Genomic DNA, 18,599 nt, shown 5'->3' on the forward strand with positions numbered 1-18,599 from the left:
ATTGCTGCTGTTCACCAGAGATAAACTTTTCAGATAATGAGTAACTTTAGCAAGGACCCTGGATGTAAGATAAGTATTCAAAAATCAATTGTGTTTCCATACAGCAAGAAACAAATTGAAAATAAAATTTACAAAAAGTATCCTATTTTTCAAAGCACCACAAAATCAATGCCTAGGAAGAATGTAACTAGATTTGTGCAAGATTTCAACACCAAAACTGCAAAAACACTGTTGAAGACTTAAATACACGAAGAATACACCATGCTTATAGGTCATGAGACCCAGCAGAGTAAAGATGTCTGTTTACCTCAAATTAATGTATGAATTCAATAGAATTCCAGACTCTCTGAAGGGATGTGTGTGTGTGTGTGTGTGTCTGTGTGTGTGTGTTTGTGTGTTGACAACTTGATTCTGAATGCTTATTGAAATATGAAAGGCTAGGAATAGCCAAGGCAATCTTGAGGAAAAAGAGAAAAAGCTGGAGGACTTGTGCTCTGAACTATCAAGATTATTTATATAGTTTAATTGATTAAGATAGTTTGGTGTTGGATCCTGTGGTCAGGATCACAAAATAGAACCCTAGAAGAGAAAGAATTCAGAAAAAGCCACATAAATCCAGTTACTTGATTTCTGACAAAGTTGACCCTGCCGTGTAGTGGGGGCAGACACTTGTTTGCCTTACATAGTGGTGGATGTGTTAGATATTTATGCACAATACTTGTACTATACAAAAGAAGCAATTTAAGGTGGTTTGTAGATCTCAATGTAAATACGAAACAAAGTTTTTACAGGAAAATGTAGAATAATGTATTTGTGTCCTTTGGGAATTAAGAATTTTGAAAATGGAACAAACTAGTGCTAGGCACATAAGAATGAAATTGAGAAATTGGATTACGTTAAATTTCACAACTTCTGCTCCTAAGAAAATACCTATAAAACAGGAAAAAATGCAAGCCACCGATGTGGAGAAAGCATTTCAAAACATGTATCTGGTAAAGCAGTGGCCTTGAACCTTTTAAGCACCAAGGACCTATTTCATTGAAGACAGTTTTCTGTGGATCGGGAGCGGGGGCCGGGGGGTAGGTGTGGAGGTGGAGCTCGGGTGGTGATGGGAGTGACAGGGAGCAGCTGTAGAGATGAAGCTTTGCTGGTGCGTCCACAGCTTAAGGGCTCCTGTTCATAATATATAAGAAAATTCTGCCTACAAATTAATACATAAAAAGCAGATCATCCAGTAGAAATTTGAAGAAAAGACTTAAAAGAAATATAGCAGAACATGATATCTGAATGGGTAACAAATGTAAGAAAAGTCATCCAGTGTCTTTCTTCTTGATGGAAATGCAACTTAAAACCACAACACGATAACACCACAAGAAATGACTAAATATCCAAAAATGACCATACCAAGTGTTGTCAAGGTTTTGAAGTGTACACAATCCTTGGAGTGCAAATAGGTTCAGCCCAGTCTGGAAAACACTTCCACATTAGCTGCTGAAGTTGCCTATCCAAGACACAGCATTTCTACTCCTAGGTATATAGCTAATAAAAAATCTCAGGCAGGCTCATCCAAAGACAAGTACAAGAATATTCACTGCAGCAGTATTTGGAGATAAAAGCCAGAAACAACCATTATGTCCATGAACAGTAAATTGTGGTATATTCATCAATGTAACGGTACACAGCTACGAGAATGAATAGTATACAACAACATGGAAGAACAGGGATGAATTTCATAAACAGGCAATAGAGCAAAAGAAGCCATACACAAATACAAACATAATGCATGATTTCATTTCATAAAGTTCAAAAACACAGAAGACTAACATATGGGCTTAGAAGCCCATATGCTTCTTCTCTGTGGCCTTGGCTGCTTCTAGTAGTGTCTGAGCGAGGAGTTCAAGGCTTTCATCCAGCTCTGTTTCTTAAGCTGGATGCTGATTACATGCGTGCACTTTGTGAAAAGCCGCTGAGCTGTCAGCTCGCGATTATGTACTCTTCTGTAGGATGTGGAAGTTCAATAAACTTTTTAGATGGAAAATAAAGGAAAACGGTGACTGGTTTTTAATCATTAGTTCCTTCTGGTGTTGTAGAGGAGGCAAGACCCAGAACCATGAATGGGTAAGTCAATTATGGTAAGTTCCTGAATAAAGTATTTGTGTAGATACTGTGTAGGCTACAAGGGGAACAGAAGTAGTGGTGAGGACCAAGATATATAACCCAGGGATTCTTGAAGGGGACCTTAGGTGGAGCTTTGGTCAGGTAGCACTGGTTGACAGAGGCTACTGGTGAGCCCTCTAGTGAAGGTAATCACATCACTGTGCCGCCCTAGTTGTAAAGGTGTGTCAAATCTGTGCTGGGAGGAGGTTGGCATTAAGGGCTCATCAGCATTTATATGTTGGTCCAGGAGCTTCAAACACCAGGCTGAGGGTTCTGGGAAGAAGCTTATCCTAGAGGGGTCTTGCTAACGGCAGAAGATCAGGTTAAGGCCACATTAATATGGGCATCTCTGTTAAGGGTCTATGTGATCACTGGGGCATAAGTAAAGCGTCATTCCTAGTCTTCATTTAATTTCTAAAGCTCTAAAATTCTTATGACAAAAAATGAGTGGGATGTTTTATTTGTATAGCTACATGACAGGGTACCATGATATACCATTTGGGGAGGGCCAGAGGCAGTCAAGTCATAAAGATGTCAGCTTGGATAGAAAAATATCTGCAGAAGAAGTTGTTCTTAGAGTAATGAGACCTTCTAGTGGACTTGAACATTCTCAGTAAAGGATTCTAGACAATGTTGTAACAGTTGGAAATGTAGAAATGAGTTACTTACGGTTGAATGTGAGGTGTGTGTGCTTTGATATTTACAAGCAGAAAACATGAAATCAATGATTTTTATCGCTTCATTTTTAGGTTTGCACTCTCGTGAACTACTCATTTATAAGAACTGTACACAAGACTGCACATTTGTATATGAAGTCGAAGTGCCTCCTGAAGCCCCAAGACTTGTCCACAGACCTAATAGTTTCTATTTTGTTCGTTGCTGTAATACCATGCTTTGCAATGAGGGAGGACCTAGTAGTATTGAAAAGGACATACTCGTCAATGAAACAATTGAGGAGGAGCTTCCAAAAGGAACTGTGCATTTCGGAGAGTCAAAATGTGTCCTGATCCTTGCCTCTGTCATAGTCAGCAACACACTGACTTGAGAACCGCTCCTGGGAAGTTCTGCTCATCTTCCCCCATTCCTCAGAGAAATTTTGCTCTCCCTTGCTCCCTTGTAAATCAGAGAGGCTGATCCATGGTGCCTCCAGTTGGCCCACTTATGGTTTATTTTAAGAGAGAAATAAAGCAAATCATTGTTTGTTGACACTGTTCATGAACATTTGCCTGCCTGCATGTACTCAGACACCCATAGTGCAGTCTCTAAGCAGATCTGTTCTTCTCGATCTTACTACATACTTAGGGATTACTTTGTGATTTTAGTACAGTCATGTGTCACTTGATGGGGATGTATTCTGAGAACTTTGTCTATAGGTAATTTCGTCACTGTGCGAACATGCCAGAGTATACTTACACAAACCTAGATGGGCATAGCCCATTGCTCCTGTGCTACACACCTGTACAGCGTGGTACTGTACTGTAGGCAACTGTAACACAATGATAAGTAGTTGTATATGTAAACATAGAAGAAGTACAGTAAAAATATGGTATACAAGGTGAGAACTGGCACACCTGCACACGGCGCTTACCATGAATGGAGCTTGCAGGACCGGAAGCGAGTGCTGAGTGAATGTGAAGGCCTAGGACATTACTGTGCACTACTGTGACTTTATAGACACTGGACACTTGGGCTGCATGAAATTTATGAAACGTTTCTTTCTGCGATAGTAAATTAACCTTAGCTTACTGTAATGTTTCTACTTTATAAAGTTTTTCATTTTAAAAAACTTTTGACTCTTAGTAACACTTAGCTTAAAACACAGACACATTGTACAACTATACAAAAATATTTTCTTTCCTTATTCTACAAGCTTTTTCCTATTTAAAACATTTTTAGTTTATTTTTTAATTTTTAACCATTTTTGTTGGAAATTAAGACACAAACGCACACATCAAGCTAGGCCCACACACGGTCAGGATCATCCGTATCACTGGCTTCCACCCCGATGTCTTGGCCCAAGAGGTCTTCAGGGGCAACATCACATGGAGCTGTCATCTTCTATTATCATTATGCCTTCTAGATACTTCCTGGAGGGCTTGCCTGAGCCTGTGTTAAAGGTTTTTAAATGTCACTTTAAAAAAATATAAATAGAAGGAGTACACTCTAAAATAACAATAAAAGTATGGTATAGTAAATTTGTAAACCAGTAATGTGTTTGTTTATTATCAAGTGTTATATACTGTATATAACTGTATGTGCTATACTTTTACATGACTGGCAGCACAGTAGGTTGGTTTACACCAGCATCACCACAAACACACGAGTAACGTGTGCTATGACATTGCAAAGGCTACGATGTCACTAGGCGATAGGAATTTTTCAGCTCCATTATAATCTTATGGGTCCACCATTGTATATGCGGTTCATCATTGACCCAAATGTCATCTGTGACACATGACTATATTTGACCTGATTTTTCTTCCTTAGACATTGTGGGCTACGTATTTATCATGCAAGTATACCAAAAACATCTTTCTATGTTACCATACAGAGATTATTTTAATCAAAAGGCAAAATTGTTATGAGGATTATCTATATGTTGGCTGAAAGAGAGGTCCCCACTGTGCTCAGCCCATAGGTACCGAAGGCCACCTGAGACTCTGACCATCCTTTTCCGTTCTTAGGTCAAGGAGTGATGGAAGCAGGGAGGGTGCTTGGCGATGAGGTGACATGTGGATCATCGGGGCCTGACCTTAGTGACTTTTGCTGAGTGCCCTTGTGTGGGTCAGACTTTCTGTAGGACGGGCAGTTGTCTCTCAGGATGGCACCTGGCTTCATACCAGCAAAGGAATGTTTCCCCAGATACTAACATTTCAGGAGTCACTGGTTATTTGGTGTGGGATTCCTTTCAAGCCCTAAAAGGTTCTGTAATTAGATAGTAGTGATGGTTGCACAACATTGTGAATGTACTAAAAAAAATATGCCTTTTAAAATGGTCAAAATGGCCCTAAAGCCAGCTGTTGACTGTCCCTCTCATTGCATCCCTGGTGGGTACCAGAAAAAAGACATGAGGGAACATAAAATTAAGACCCTCTTTGCTCCCTTCTCCCTCCTTTTTCTTTAACTCAATCAGCCTATTTTTAAATTGTAGAGAAAAAAGTCACATAACATAAAATTCACCATTTTAACCATTTAAAGCGTATAATTCAGGGTTTACATTCATGTATTTATAATGTACATGACATATATGTATGTACACATAATGTATACATACATAAGGTATGAACACATTTATAATGTATTCATTACATTTATCATGTTGTGCAAGCATCACCACTAATTCTAGAACATTTTATACCCCCCAAAGAAACTCACACTAAATAAACAGTAACTCCCCACTTTTCCTTCCTACAGGTCCGAGCAGCCACTAATGCATGCTCAGTCTTATGGATTTGCCTGTGGTTGATATATCAGGCAGGTTTCTCCAGAGAACTAGTACCAATTAGGGATGCGTGCACACACACACACACACACACACACACGGAGAGATTGAGAGAGATTTATCTTAAGAAATTGGCTCATGCAGTCGTTGGTGTAGGCGAGTCTGAAATCTGTAGGGTGCGCCAGGAGGCTGGAAATTCAGGTAAGAACGGATGTTACAGCCTTGACTCCTAATTCCGCAAAGCAGCAGGCTGGAAATTCAGGCAGAGTGTGTATGTTGCAGTCTTGTGGAGAGAATTCTTTCCGCTTCGGGGAACCTCAGTGTTTGCTCTTACACTGTCAGCTGATTGGATGAGGTCCCCCCACATTATGGAGGGTGATCTGCTTTACTTAAAGTCTACTGATTGAAAAGTTAATCACATCTAAAAATTATCTTCACAGCAACATTTAGACTGATTTAGACCAAACAGCCATAGCTTAGCTAAGTTGACCATAAAATTATCCATCACCCTGAACATTTTGTAGAAATAATATACCACATTTGGCCTTTTGAGCCTGGCGTCTTTTAGGTGGCATAATGTTTTCAAAGATCATCAGTACGATGTATCAGTACTTCATTCCTTTTTTTGTTAATTTATTTATTAATTTTAGTGGCTTTATTGAGATATAATTCCCATACCATACAACTCACCAATTTAATGTGCACGATTCAATAAGTTTTAGTATATTCACAGGTACTTCAGTCATTACCAGAGTAAATTTTAGAGTATTTACAACACCCCTGCCCACCGCCTGCAAAAAACGCCATACCCATTAGCAATCACCCTCCTACACTACCCAGGTTCATCCCCCCATTACTAGGCAGCCACTGTTGTCCTTTCTGTCTCTATAGATTTCAACGTTCTGGACATTTTATATGAATGGAGTCAGATTCTACATGGTCTTTTGTAACTGACTTCTTTAACTTGGCATGATGTTTTCAAAGGTTCATCCATGTTATAACATGTGTTAGTACTTCACTTTTATGGCTGAATATTTCATTGATGACTATACCACATTTTCTTGATCCATTCATCAGTTGATAGACAGTTGAGTTGTTTCCACCTTTGACTGTTATGAATAATGCTACTATAAACATGTAAACTTTTTTGTGTGGACATGTTTTCTTTTGTTAATTTTATTTTTTATCAACGTATAATAGATGTATATATTTTTGAGGTATATGTGATAATTTAATACATTTGTATAATTTGTAAAGATCAAATCAGTGTAATTGAGATATCCATAGCCTTGTCATTTCTTTATGCTAGAAACATTTGAATTATTCTCCTCTAGCTATTTTGAAATATACAATAGATTCTTGTAAAAGATAGTCATCCTACTGTTCTATTAAATACTAGGTCTTATTTCTTCTATCAGACTGTATGTTTGTACCCATTAATTAACCTGGCTTCATCACCCCCTCCTCCTCCCCCTTGCCCTTCCCCACCTCCCCCTCCCCCTCCTGGCCTCTGGTAACCATCATTCTACTCTCTACCTCCATGAGAGCCACTTTTTTTTAGCTCCCACATATAAGTGAGAACATGAGATATTTGTCTTTCTGTGCCTGGCTTATTTCACTTCACATAACTCCAGTTTCATCCATGTTTGCTGCAAAAGACAGAATTCTATTTGACTTTATGGCTGAATAATACTCTCTTGTGTATATATACCACATTTTCTTTATCCATTCATCCATTGATGGGCATTTAAATTGATTCCATATTTTGGTTATTGTGAATAGTGCTGCAGTAAACATGGGAGTGCAGATACCTCTTTGATGTATTGATTTCCTCTCTTTTGGGTATATACCCAGCAGTGGGATTGCTGGATCATATGGTAGTTCTATTTTTAGTTTTTTAGTCCATACTGTTTTCTATTTTTAGTTTTTTAGTCCATACTGTTTTCCATAGTGGCTGTATGAATTTGCATTCCCACCAACAGTGTATGAGGGTTCCCCCTTCTGCACATCCTCGCCAGCATCTGTTATTGCCTGTCCTTTTTTGTTTATAAAAGCCATTTTAACTAGGGTGAGATGATATTGCAGTGTGGTTTTGATTTGCATTTCTCTGATGATTAGTGATGTTGAGCACTTTTTCATATACTTGTTGGCCATTTGTGTTCTTTTGAGAAATGTCTATTCAGATCTTTTGCCCATTTTAAAATCAGATTATTTGATTTTTTTCCTATTGAGTTGTTTCAGCTCCTTACACATTCTGGTTATTAATCCCTTGTCAGATAAAGAGTTTTCAAGGATTTTCTCCCATTCTTTGGGTTGTCTCTTTGTTGATTGTTTCCTTAACTGTGCAGTTTCCTTAACTGTTGATGTGATCCCGTTTGTCGATTTTCGCTTTGGTTGCCTGTGCTTTTGAGGTATTATCCAAAAAATCTTTGCCCAGACCAAGTCCTGAAGTGTTTCCCCAATACTGGTTTCATAGTCTTAATCCATTTTGATTTGATTTTTGTATATGTTAAGAGATAGGAGTCTAGTTTCATTCTTCTGTATATGGATTTTCAGTTTTCCCAGCACACTTTATTGAATTTTATATAAAATTTATTTCTTTTATATCTGGGTTCTCTATTCTGTTCCACTGGTCTGTGTGTCTGTTTTAATGATAGTACCATGCTGATTTGGTGACTATATCTTTGTGATATGTTTTGAAGTCAGGTAGTAGGATGCCTCTGACTTTCTTCTTTGTTTTTTCTTTTTTAAATTTTTGAGACAGAGTCTCACTCTGTTGCCCTGGGTAGAGTGCAGTGGTGTTCTCATAGCTCACTGAAACCTCAAACTCCTCTGCTCAAGTGATCCTCCTGCCTCAGCTTCCTGAGTAGCTGGGACTACAGGCATGTGCCATGATGCCCCGCTAAGTTTTCTATTTTTAGTAGAGATAGTCTCACTCTTGCTCAGAGCAAGGTCTCGAACTCTTGAGCTCAAGCAATCCTCCCACTTCGGCCTCCCAGAGTGCTAGGATTATAGGCGTGAGCCACCGCGCCCTGCCGAGCTTGGTTCTTTTGGCTCAGGATTGCTTTTGTTATTTGGGGTCTTTTATGGTTCCATATAAATTTTAGGATTTTTTTTCCTACTTCTTTGAAGAATGTCACTGGTATGTTGATAGAGATTGCACTGAATCTGTCAATTGCTTTGAGTAGAATTGACTCTTTTTTTTTTTTTTTGGAAATGGGATCTTCCTCTGTCACCTAGGCCAGAGTGCAGTGACACAATCATAGCTCACTGCAGCCTTGAATTCCTAGGCTCAAGCGATCCTCCAGCCTCACTGTCAGAAGTAGTTAGGACTACAGGCACTTGCCACCACACTGGGCTAATTTGTTTTTAGAGATGGGGTCTCACTATGTTGCCCATACTGGTCTCGAACTCCTGGCCTCAAGTGATCCTCCCACCTTAGCCTCTCAAAGTGCTGGGATTATAGGGGTGAGTCACCATGGCCAGCCTAGAATTGTCATTTTAACAATGTTAATTCTTCGAATCTGTGAGCATGGAATATCTTTTCATTTTTTTGTGTCCTCTTCAATTTCTTTCATCGATGTTTTATAGTTTTCCTTGTATAGCTCTTTCACTTTAGTTAAATTGATTCCTAAGTATTTTCTGTTTTATGTAGCTATTGTAAATGAGATTGCTTTCTTGATTTGTTTTTAAGATTGTTCACTGTTGGTGTATACAAGTGCTACTGAGTTTTGTATGTTGATTTGTATCCTGCAGTTTTATGGAATTCATTTATCGGTTCTAAGAGTTTTCTGGTGGAGTCTTTAGGTTTTCCTAAGTATAAGATGATGTCTTCTGAGAACAAGGATAATTTGACTTCTTCCTTTTCATTTTGGATGCCCTTTATTTCTCTCTTTTGCCTAATTGCTCTGGCCAGGACTTCCAGTATTATGTTGAATAAAAGTGGTGAAAATGGACATCCTTGTCTTGCTCCAGATCTTAGGGGAAAGGCTTTCGTTTTTTTCCCCATTCAGCAAGATGTTAGCTGTGGCTTTGTCAAATATGGCCCTTGTTATTTTGAGGTATGTTCCTGCTACATCTAGTTTGTTGAGGGTTTTCATCAAAAAGGGATGTTGAATTTTATCAAATGCTTTTTCAGCATCTATTGAAATGATCATATGGTTTTTGTTCTTTGGTTCATTTAATGGGATGTAGCCCGTCTATTGATTTGCATATGTTGAGCCATCCTTGCATCCCTGGGATGAATCTTGTATTGGAAAGACTATTCCATCCCCATTGGATGGTCTTGGCACCTTTGTCAAAAATGAGTTGAGCACAGATGTATGGTTTTATTCCTGGACTTCCAGTTCTGTCCCACTGATCTGTATGTCCATCCTTGTGCCAGTACTGCCTTGCCTTGATTCTTGTTACTGTGTAGTAAGTTTTGAAACTGGCAAATGTGAGTCTTCCTGCTTTGTTGTTTTTCAAGATTATTTTGGCAGTTGTGGGTCCCTTGCAAATCCATGTGAATTTTAGAATCGGCTTGTCACTTTCTACAAGAAATCAGCTGAGATTCTCATAGGCACTGCATTGACTCTGTACATCTGTTTGAGGAACATTATCATCTCAGCACTAGTAGGTCTTCTGACCCGTGAACATGGGATGCTTTTGTTAGCATAGGTAGGAAAGTAAGACATGAGCAGAGGAAGTATGGAATGGGCAGTATGAACAAACAAAGGGGATGCTGAGTAAGAGAACATACTGTAACAATAACGAGATAAGGGTCACATAAAGTGTCACAAAAAACACAACAGAAACAACACAGGGCACATTATACGACATTGAGGTTCCTCTCCCCCACGAGGGGCTTTGGGTGGGTTCCAGGACACATCTGGGCCTAACCACATAAGGTGAAAAACTCCTCTGCCCAGTGCCAGGAAGGAGACAGCATCCCCATGGAGCAAGACAAAAAGTGGAAGAGACAACATCACAAAGGAGGAGAGGCCAGACAGGAGAGAAAGGGATGACATAGAAACCCCAGGGCCACTGTTTGTTTGAACGTGTGCCCACTCCTACCCCTTTAAAAGTGTACTCTTGCTTACTAATAAACTTCTTTGCTCGCTGATTTAAATTTTTGTGTCTCTTGCTTTCATTCTTTGATCATGAGGAGACAAGAACTGAGGTGTTCACATCAACTGCCAGTAACTCTTTTTTTTTTTTTTTTTGAGACAGAGTCTCACTCTGTTGCCTGGGCTAAAGTGCTGTGGCATCAGCCTAGCTCACAGGAACCTCAAACTCCTGGGCTCAAGCGATCCTCCTGCCTCAGCCTCCCAAGTAGCTGGGACTACAGGCACTTGCCACCACACCCGGCTAATTGTTTGTTTCTAATTTTAGTTTCCCAGCTATTTTTGTCTATTTTTAGTAGAGATGGGGTCTCACTCTTGTTCAGGCTGGTCTCAGACTCCTGAGCTCAAGCGATCGTCCTACCTTGGCCTCCCAGAGTGAACACTTTTTTAATTATTTAGATCTTCTTTAATTTCTTTCAACAATGATCTGTATTTTTCGGAGTATAAGTTTTGAACTTGTTTTGTTAAGTTTATTCCTAAGTATTCTGTTGTTTCTGATGCTACTGTATATGGATTTGTTTTTTAATTCCATTTTCATATTCTTCATTACAGCGTAGAAAAATACAAATGATTTTTGTATATTGATCTCATACCCTCAAATCCTACAGAACTGCTTTATTAGACATGATACTTTTTTAGTGGATTTGTTAGGATAGTCTATATACAAAGTCATGTGATCTGTGAATAGAGACAGTTTCACTTCTTTTCCCGTCAGGAGGACTTCTATTTATTTTTATTGCCTGCTTGTTCTGGCTGGAACCTCCAATACAATGTTGATTAGCAGTGGTGAGAACAGGCATCTTGCTCCGGATCTAACTGAGGAGGAAAGCAGCCAGGGTTTCACCATTAAGCATGAGGTTAGTTGTGGAGTTTTCATAGATATCCTTTACCAAGTTGAAGAAGTTTCTTTCTACTTGTAGTTGGTTCAGTATTTTCATCATGAAAATGGTGTTAGCTTTTGTCAGATGCACTTTCTGCATTTATGGAGACAAGAATGTGATTTTTGTTTTTCATTCTATGGAGGCAATATATTACAATAATTGATTTTTGGATGTTAAACCAATGTTTTATTCCTGAGATAAATACACTTGTCCATGCTTATAATTCTTTCCATATATTGCTGGATGCCGTTTCCTAGTATTTTATTGAGGGTTTTTGGGGGAAGCCAGGGGAGCAGGCCCAGAAAATACAGCAGGTGAGAAGGGCCTGGGAAAATACACAGTGCAGGTGAGGGCCTTCCGTCCTCAGGCTGTGAAGGAACAGGAGGGGTATTCGTGTGCAGTTTGTTCTCCATCGGTGTCTGTCCTCCTCATCCCCTTGCCTGACAGCCCCTCCATCTTGCAGTCCCAACTTCCACCTTTGACTCAGCTAAGGATTGTCTCCTGAATAAAGTGTCCGTCCCTGCCCACGGGCACACTCCATCTCACTGTGTCCCTGAGCTGTGCCTGTGTGTACTTTGCTCTTCTTCCATGGGCCCACCCTGCCCGCCGCCCATGGTTTTCTCTTTCCTGGCATTGCTCCACCTCATCCCCAGCCTACATAGAAGTGTTCCACTTTCCATAATTCTCTGAAGCTGCACAGCCTTCTGGCTGTCCCCTGCAGTGTCCAGCCAGAGGTAGAGAGAAAAGTGCAATGGGAAAGCTGCCTGCATCAGAATCATTTTTGGGGGATTGATACATCTTCATGTTGCTGGGATCTCACCCTGGCCCAGCCCGGCATCTTTTCTGAGGTGGAGCGTGGTCGTGTGCGTTTTGACAGACTGTCCAGACGTTGTTATTCCACTACAGCTTGAGAAACTCTGTGGCAAAGGTGACCCAAGATAGTCTAATGGAGGGGAGATTTACTCACTGCCTGAGCCTGGTAGTGAGCTGAGCACTTTCAAAGTGGAGGGCAGCAGGGTGAATGGACCCCAATGACTGAGGCTCAGAGTCACAGGGGTAGGAGAGGATCCTGGTGGCCAGTCAGGGTCAGCAAAGGCGCAGAGGTGGGAAGATGCCCTTAGTTCCTATGCGGAGGGCCGCCCTTGGGGGTAGCTCAGAGAGTCCTGTCTCCTCACTGCAGGAAGGTTTCTGGTCCACTTCTTATTTGGTTTTTCCTCTGCTGGTTTGTTTCCGGAAGTTTATTACAGTGGAATATGAGCTCGGAGAGGCCGAGAACTACTGCCTGCTTTGAGCGCTGCTGAACCTTCCTCCCTGTCCTCACAACAGTTCCCAAGGTGCAAGTACCTCTGCTCTGCCGTCCCAAGCAGGCAGGGCAGCAGGGGCAGATCACACCTCCCTCCATGTCCCGACACAGCCAACCTCCCCGTCTCTCCCAACACAAGGCACGACCACCCATCCGGGTCTTTATCAGTCCTTGGCTTCTTACTTCGTCAGTTTACTTATTCCACATAAATTCAGTTTTGGGTTATTTTTTAAATGCTATACAAAATGTAACATGGTATACATCATCTTCTGACATTCGCTTTTTTCCATTCACAGTTCTACAGTTAGTCCTTATGTTGGGGGTCACCCTTATTCCATGTACCTGTGATAATTCATTTCCATCCCTGTGAAACTTCAAATGTGTGAATATGCTACATTTTAGAAGACATTCTTCTGATCACAGACATTTTGGCTGTTGTTTCCTACACTTTTCTTTTCCTGTTGCACATACCACTGTCATCAACACATGTCCCCTGGGATGGACTCCCGACAGGAAAGGGTATGTTAGCAGCCACTGCTCAGAGGAGGGCTGCTGCTTTCTAAAGTAGTCCTACCACCGTACAGTGCTCCCGGCTGTGACCAGGACACCCAGGCTGCAGTCGGCACAGAGGCTGATGGGGACAGCGACTTCTGCCCTGGGCTGCTGGAAGCCAGCCTTGAGGGAGGTGGTTGGCTCAGGGCTGATGTGTGGGCTGCCTCCCAGAGCCCAGGGAAAGGCACCTGAGACATTTTGAAAATGTTGTGGGTGCAGGCTTAGTCACAGGTGGGATCACAAGGGACCAGAATGACCAGACCCACAGACTGGGGAGGTAGATGGTTCTGCTGCAGGCAGGAGGGGTGGCCCAGCTTGTTCACAGGGGGAACTGGTCTGCCCCTCAGTGGTCCCCTCTCTTCCACCATGGCCCTTGGGGACAACCACCACGTTCCAGGATAGCTTGCTCTGGCCTTGCCCTTCATGCTTCAGGCCTGCTCTCCACGCAGCTCTGGCACAGCCACACCCAGGGGAGGGTGAAGCTGAGGGTGGGGCAGCTTTGCAGCCCCGAGTGCCCTCCCCCTACCCCCTCTGCTCCCTCTGGGGATGGGCCGGGCCCTCGCCCTGCAGCTCTGAGCTAGAGGAAAGGTCCCAGCGCGGCCTTGTCAGCCCATTTCCTCCCAGGAGGCACAGCACAGGGAGGCCCGGCCAGAGCCCTGGGCCGAGAGAGGGGCACGGTGGTGAGGTGGGCTGCAGGGGCTCGGGAGCCACCTGATCACCTCACGGGCACAGTAACATGATGGAGCATTGTGAGAAGTGACTTCTGGGACATCAGGGGATCTGGAAAGCCAGAGGGTTCAGAGCAAGTCCAGGGTGACTTGTGCCAGTGCCTCCATGTCTTAGCTGTGCTCCACAGTTCCCTTGGGACAAGCCGGCCTGTGGCCCCAGCCTCCTTGCGGGTAGGCTGAGTAGGGACATGAGACATGGCACATGGCCCAGAACCCCCCAGAACAGACCATGACCAACTGAGAGGGTGCAGTGGGGGTGGTGTCCAGTGACCCCGGCTGACTGCACCGCCACCCCAAGGACACAGCGGAAAGCCAGCCCAAGTTTTCCTGCCAAGGACAGCTCTGACTCCATTTTGGGCACAGGCACACAGGAGACACGTCGTCCATCACCAGTGGCTGAAGGGCCAAGGCACCCTGACACAGCTGGAGCTTCCTGAAGGAGGGTGGGTAGTGGGGAAGTGATCAAAGTAAGATACACAACAACCAGCAGATCGCAGCCCTCTCCTGCTACAGCACACGTAGCACCCTGCCTCTGGCCTGCACCCGCCCTCCCAGCCCAGCCCTCTGTGGCCTTGCTGCCCACTCCCGCCAGGCACTGTCCCGTCCCCTCAGTGTGGAAGCCCCTTCCCTTCCAACCGCACAGGGGCAGCCTCCTCCTTCCCCCGCGGGTCCAGCTGAAATTCCCCTCCCCAGCTCCTCCTCCACGCAGCCCAGAGGCTCCCTCTCGGCCCTTCCCCTCCAGGTGTAACGAGTTAATGTGGGAGCTGCAAGAATACAGGGAATGTGGAGGCACAGTGAAAACACACCTCAAGGCCAGCCTCCCATGAGCACAGCCAAAACTTAGGTCATCCGATTTCCCCACAACACTGGCGCTACTCATAAACAAGAGGCAAAGTGTAAGTTTTTGATGTCCTTGTCATCCGATTCACTTGAAATGAAGCCGATCAGCTGCACACCAGGCAGCTCAAACTGCTCTACTTGCCCTACAAAGAATCCGCGGTGCTACAGCCAATGACAAAATGATCAGTACCTCCTCCCTGATGCTTGCTAAGCTGTGCCTGCGGTAAGGTGGCATCTCCCGAGGGGGCTGGACCTCTCCAGACAGCGATCTGTACTTTTTCTTAGTGTATGACAACGAACACTTGCATTTTCCCTGACTGGATCTCGTTGGCTATTTGACCTGCGAGATGGTTGGATTCGCACACACACTGTAATGCTTGTGAGGAGCCATGCGAGGGGACTCCGCCGTCCCGTGTAGTTTGTGGCTCCCCACCCCCCAGCCCACGATCACCCCCCTGCTGTCTGTCACCATTTACCTTTGGCTGAGCATGTCTGTGTAGGGCTCTGCCTGCGTTAGCATTCCCAGGGCCCATCCCCAGGGCATCAGGAGCCCTGTTGTCCTCCCTGGCCAGGTGCCTGCCCCAAGTAGATGTGCAGTAAGTGTCTTTCAAAGGGGAGGCTGAAAGGCAGTGCCAGGTGAGGCCAGCCTGTTCCCCCAAGGGACAGCCCTGGCCATGTGTCTGCCAGAGAGAGTTCACAGGACAGCGGGGCCCCTGACAGTGCCCCCAAGTCAGACTCTATGGCCTCTTCTTGCTCTGAGCTATGAACCTGAGCCATGGGCCTCGTGCTGTAGGATGAAAAGGGGGACATGAGCAGTTGGCACAGGACCCTGCACAGACAAGCTTGGACCAGGGCAAGAGCACTCTTGCCTTTCAGCCTGAGCTGGCTCCCAGCACCTCCAGCCCCTCCAGGCCAATGTCCCCTGGCTGTGGCCTGCTGCTTAGCTGGACCAGCAAGGCCAGCCAAGACCAGGCCTGGGACATGCAGAGAACCTCAAGGCCAGCCAAGACCGGGCCTGGGACATGCAGGGAACCTCCTTCCCCCCAAAATTGTACCCTGCACTCACTGAATTGCCCCCAGGGCTGTGCCCCTCATGGTAATGGGCCTGCTTCATGCCTCCACTGCATGCACCTAGCATAAGGCCTGGAGAACAGCACACGGCACTATGAGTGGGTTAATTCAGTGAACGCAAATTCCTCTTCCCTTGTTCCTGTCCTGGATCTTGCAAGGAGATGAATAATCCAAGGTCCAACTTTTGGTTTCTACTCCAGCTTGTAAGGAATTTGGAAATTGTTACTTCATATTAACAACAAGCAAAAAGCAAAAAAGAAAAATAGCCTTACATCCACAACTCTTCTTAGATCTGTAGGAGAGGTGAGGCCACAGAGCGAACTGCTGCCCCTGAAATTGCACAGACAGTCTGGTGGACACAGAGAACAGAGCTTACCAGGCAGAAGCATCTGCAGGAAGGTTTGCCAGGAAAGGAAAAACTGAGCAGGGACAGAACATTCCAGAGGCTCAGTGTCAAAGAGTCTGGGACTTAAACGCTCCAGGAAACCCAGTCATGAGGGGGGCCCTGCTTGCGTGAGTTTTACCCCCAGTAGCTCTACTGGGTTCTCACGGTGAATATCAGAGAAAAATCCCCTCCACTTTAGGTGGACAGAGAAGATAAATAATCATTTTGAAATATGCCAGAATGTTCTATCTTCTTAACAAGGCCTGCCCTCAGGAGAAACTATTTCACCAGACCCTAACCTTCTGGGGTTTCATCAGAGCTGAACCTTCCTGGGAGAAGGGCAAGCATGACCCCAGCCCGTCTAGCCTGCCACACGTGGGAAGGGAAGTAGATGCCCCCAGACCCCGACAGTCATCCTGTCCCCACTAAGTGAGGGAAACTGAAGAGCAGCCGCAGTGTGCACAGCGCAGGGCACGAACCAATCAGAGCTCAGACCTACCGACAAGACTGCGGGCCGCCCCCACTGCCCCATCTGACCATCACATCACTGAAGACCTATCTGTAGCAGTTCCTTTTACCCAGCATATTGTGTCCGGCTTTCAACAAAAGATGACAAGGTACACTAAGATGAAAACACGTGGTCGGAAGAGACAGTGCAAGCACGAGAACCAGACTGAGATGTGGCAGGGAGCTGGCATTGTCAGCTGGGGACTTTAAACAACTCTCATTAATATGCTGCGGGCTCTTTGTGGAAATAGTGGGTGCAAGAACAGATGGGCCATGCCCCAGAGAGAGGGAGACCCCGGTCACGAGCCAATGCTGTGACTGGGGTGAGGACGGCCTTTGATGGGCTTGTTAGTAGACTGAACACAGCTGAGGAAAGGATGTCTGAGTTTTAGGACTTATCAAGAGAAACTTTGAAAACTGAAAAGCAAAGAGAAAAGAGACTGAAGAAAATGAAATAGAATATCCAAGAACTGAGAAACAACTACAAATGCAGTAATGTACACATAGTGGACACATGGCAAGAAGAGAGACAGAAAGGAGCAGAACAAATATCCATATCAATAAGGATTAATGTCAGACACCAAACCAAAGATTCCAGAAGCTCAGAGAACACAAAGCAGGATACGTACAACGAAACAATACACAACAAACTCCTATCCCTAAGCACATCACATTCAAACTCCAGAAAATCAAAAATAAAGAAAAAAAATCAGAGAAAAAAATTAAAGGTAAAAGCCATGTTACCTGTACAGAAGCAGAGGTAAGAATTACACCTGACTCCTCCTCAGAGTCTGCATGAGCAAGAAGAGACTGGAGTGAAACATTTAAAGTGTTAAATGAAAAACAAAAAACCCACCAACCTAGAATCCTGTATCCCATGAAAGACACTGTCAAGAGAATAAGCTACAGAGCGGGAGAAAATATTTGGAAAAGATATACCTGATAAAGGACTGATAGGAAAAATATCCAAAGAACTCTTAAAACTCAACAGTAAAAATATGAACACTTGATTTAAAAATGGGCAAAATATCTAAATGGACATCTCAGTGAAGATGACACACAGAAGGCAAATGATGCTCAATATCCTATCTTTAGAAAATTACAAATTAACACAAAGAGATGTAATCAGAAACCTATTAGAGTGGAAAATACGCAAAAAACTGAGGACGACAAATGCTGGCAAAGATGTAGAGCAATGGGATTCTCATTCATTGCTGGTGGGAATTCAAAATGGTATGGCCACTTTGGAAGATCCAACTGAATATGCTCTTAGCACACAACCCAGCAATTGTGCTTCTTGGTACTTATGCAAATGAGTTGAAAACTAATCTATCACATAAAAAGCTGCACACAGATGTTTACAGCAGCTTTTCTCATAATTCCCAAAACTTGGAAGAAACCAAGATGTCTGTCAGTAGGTGGGTGGAAAACTGTGGTATGTCCAGACAATGGGATATTATTCACTGCCACAATGAAATGAAATGAAAAGACATGGAGTCACCTTAAAAGCATACAACTAAGTGAAAGAGGCCAATCTGAAAAGGTTACATCCTATATGATTCCAACTACATGACATTCTGGAAAACGTAAAACCACGGAGACAGTGAAAAGATCAGTAGTTGCCAGAG

The sequence above is a fragment of the Lemur catta genome, chromosome 9 (assembly GCF_020740605.2).
Source record: "Lemur catta isolate mLemCat1 chromosome 9, mLemCat1.pri, whole genome shotgun sequence".
Classification (NCBI taxonomy): domain Eukaryota; kingdom Metazoa; phylum Chordata; class Mammalia; order Primates; family Lemuridae; genus Lemur; species Lemur catta.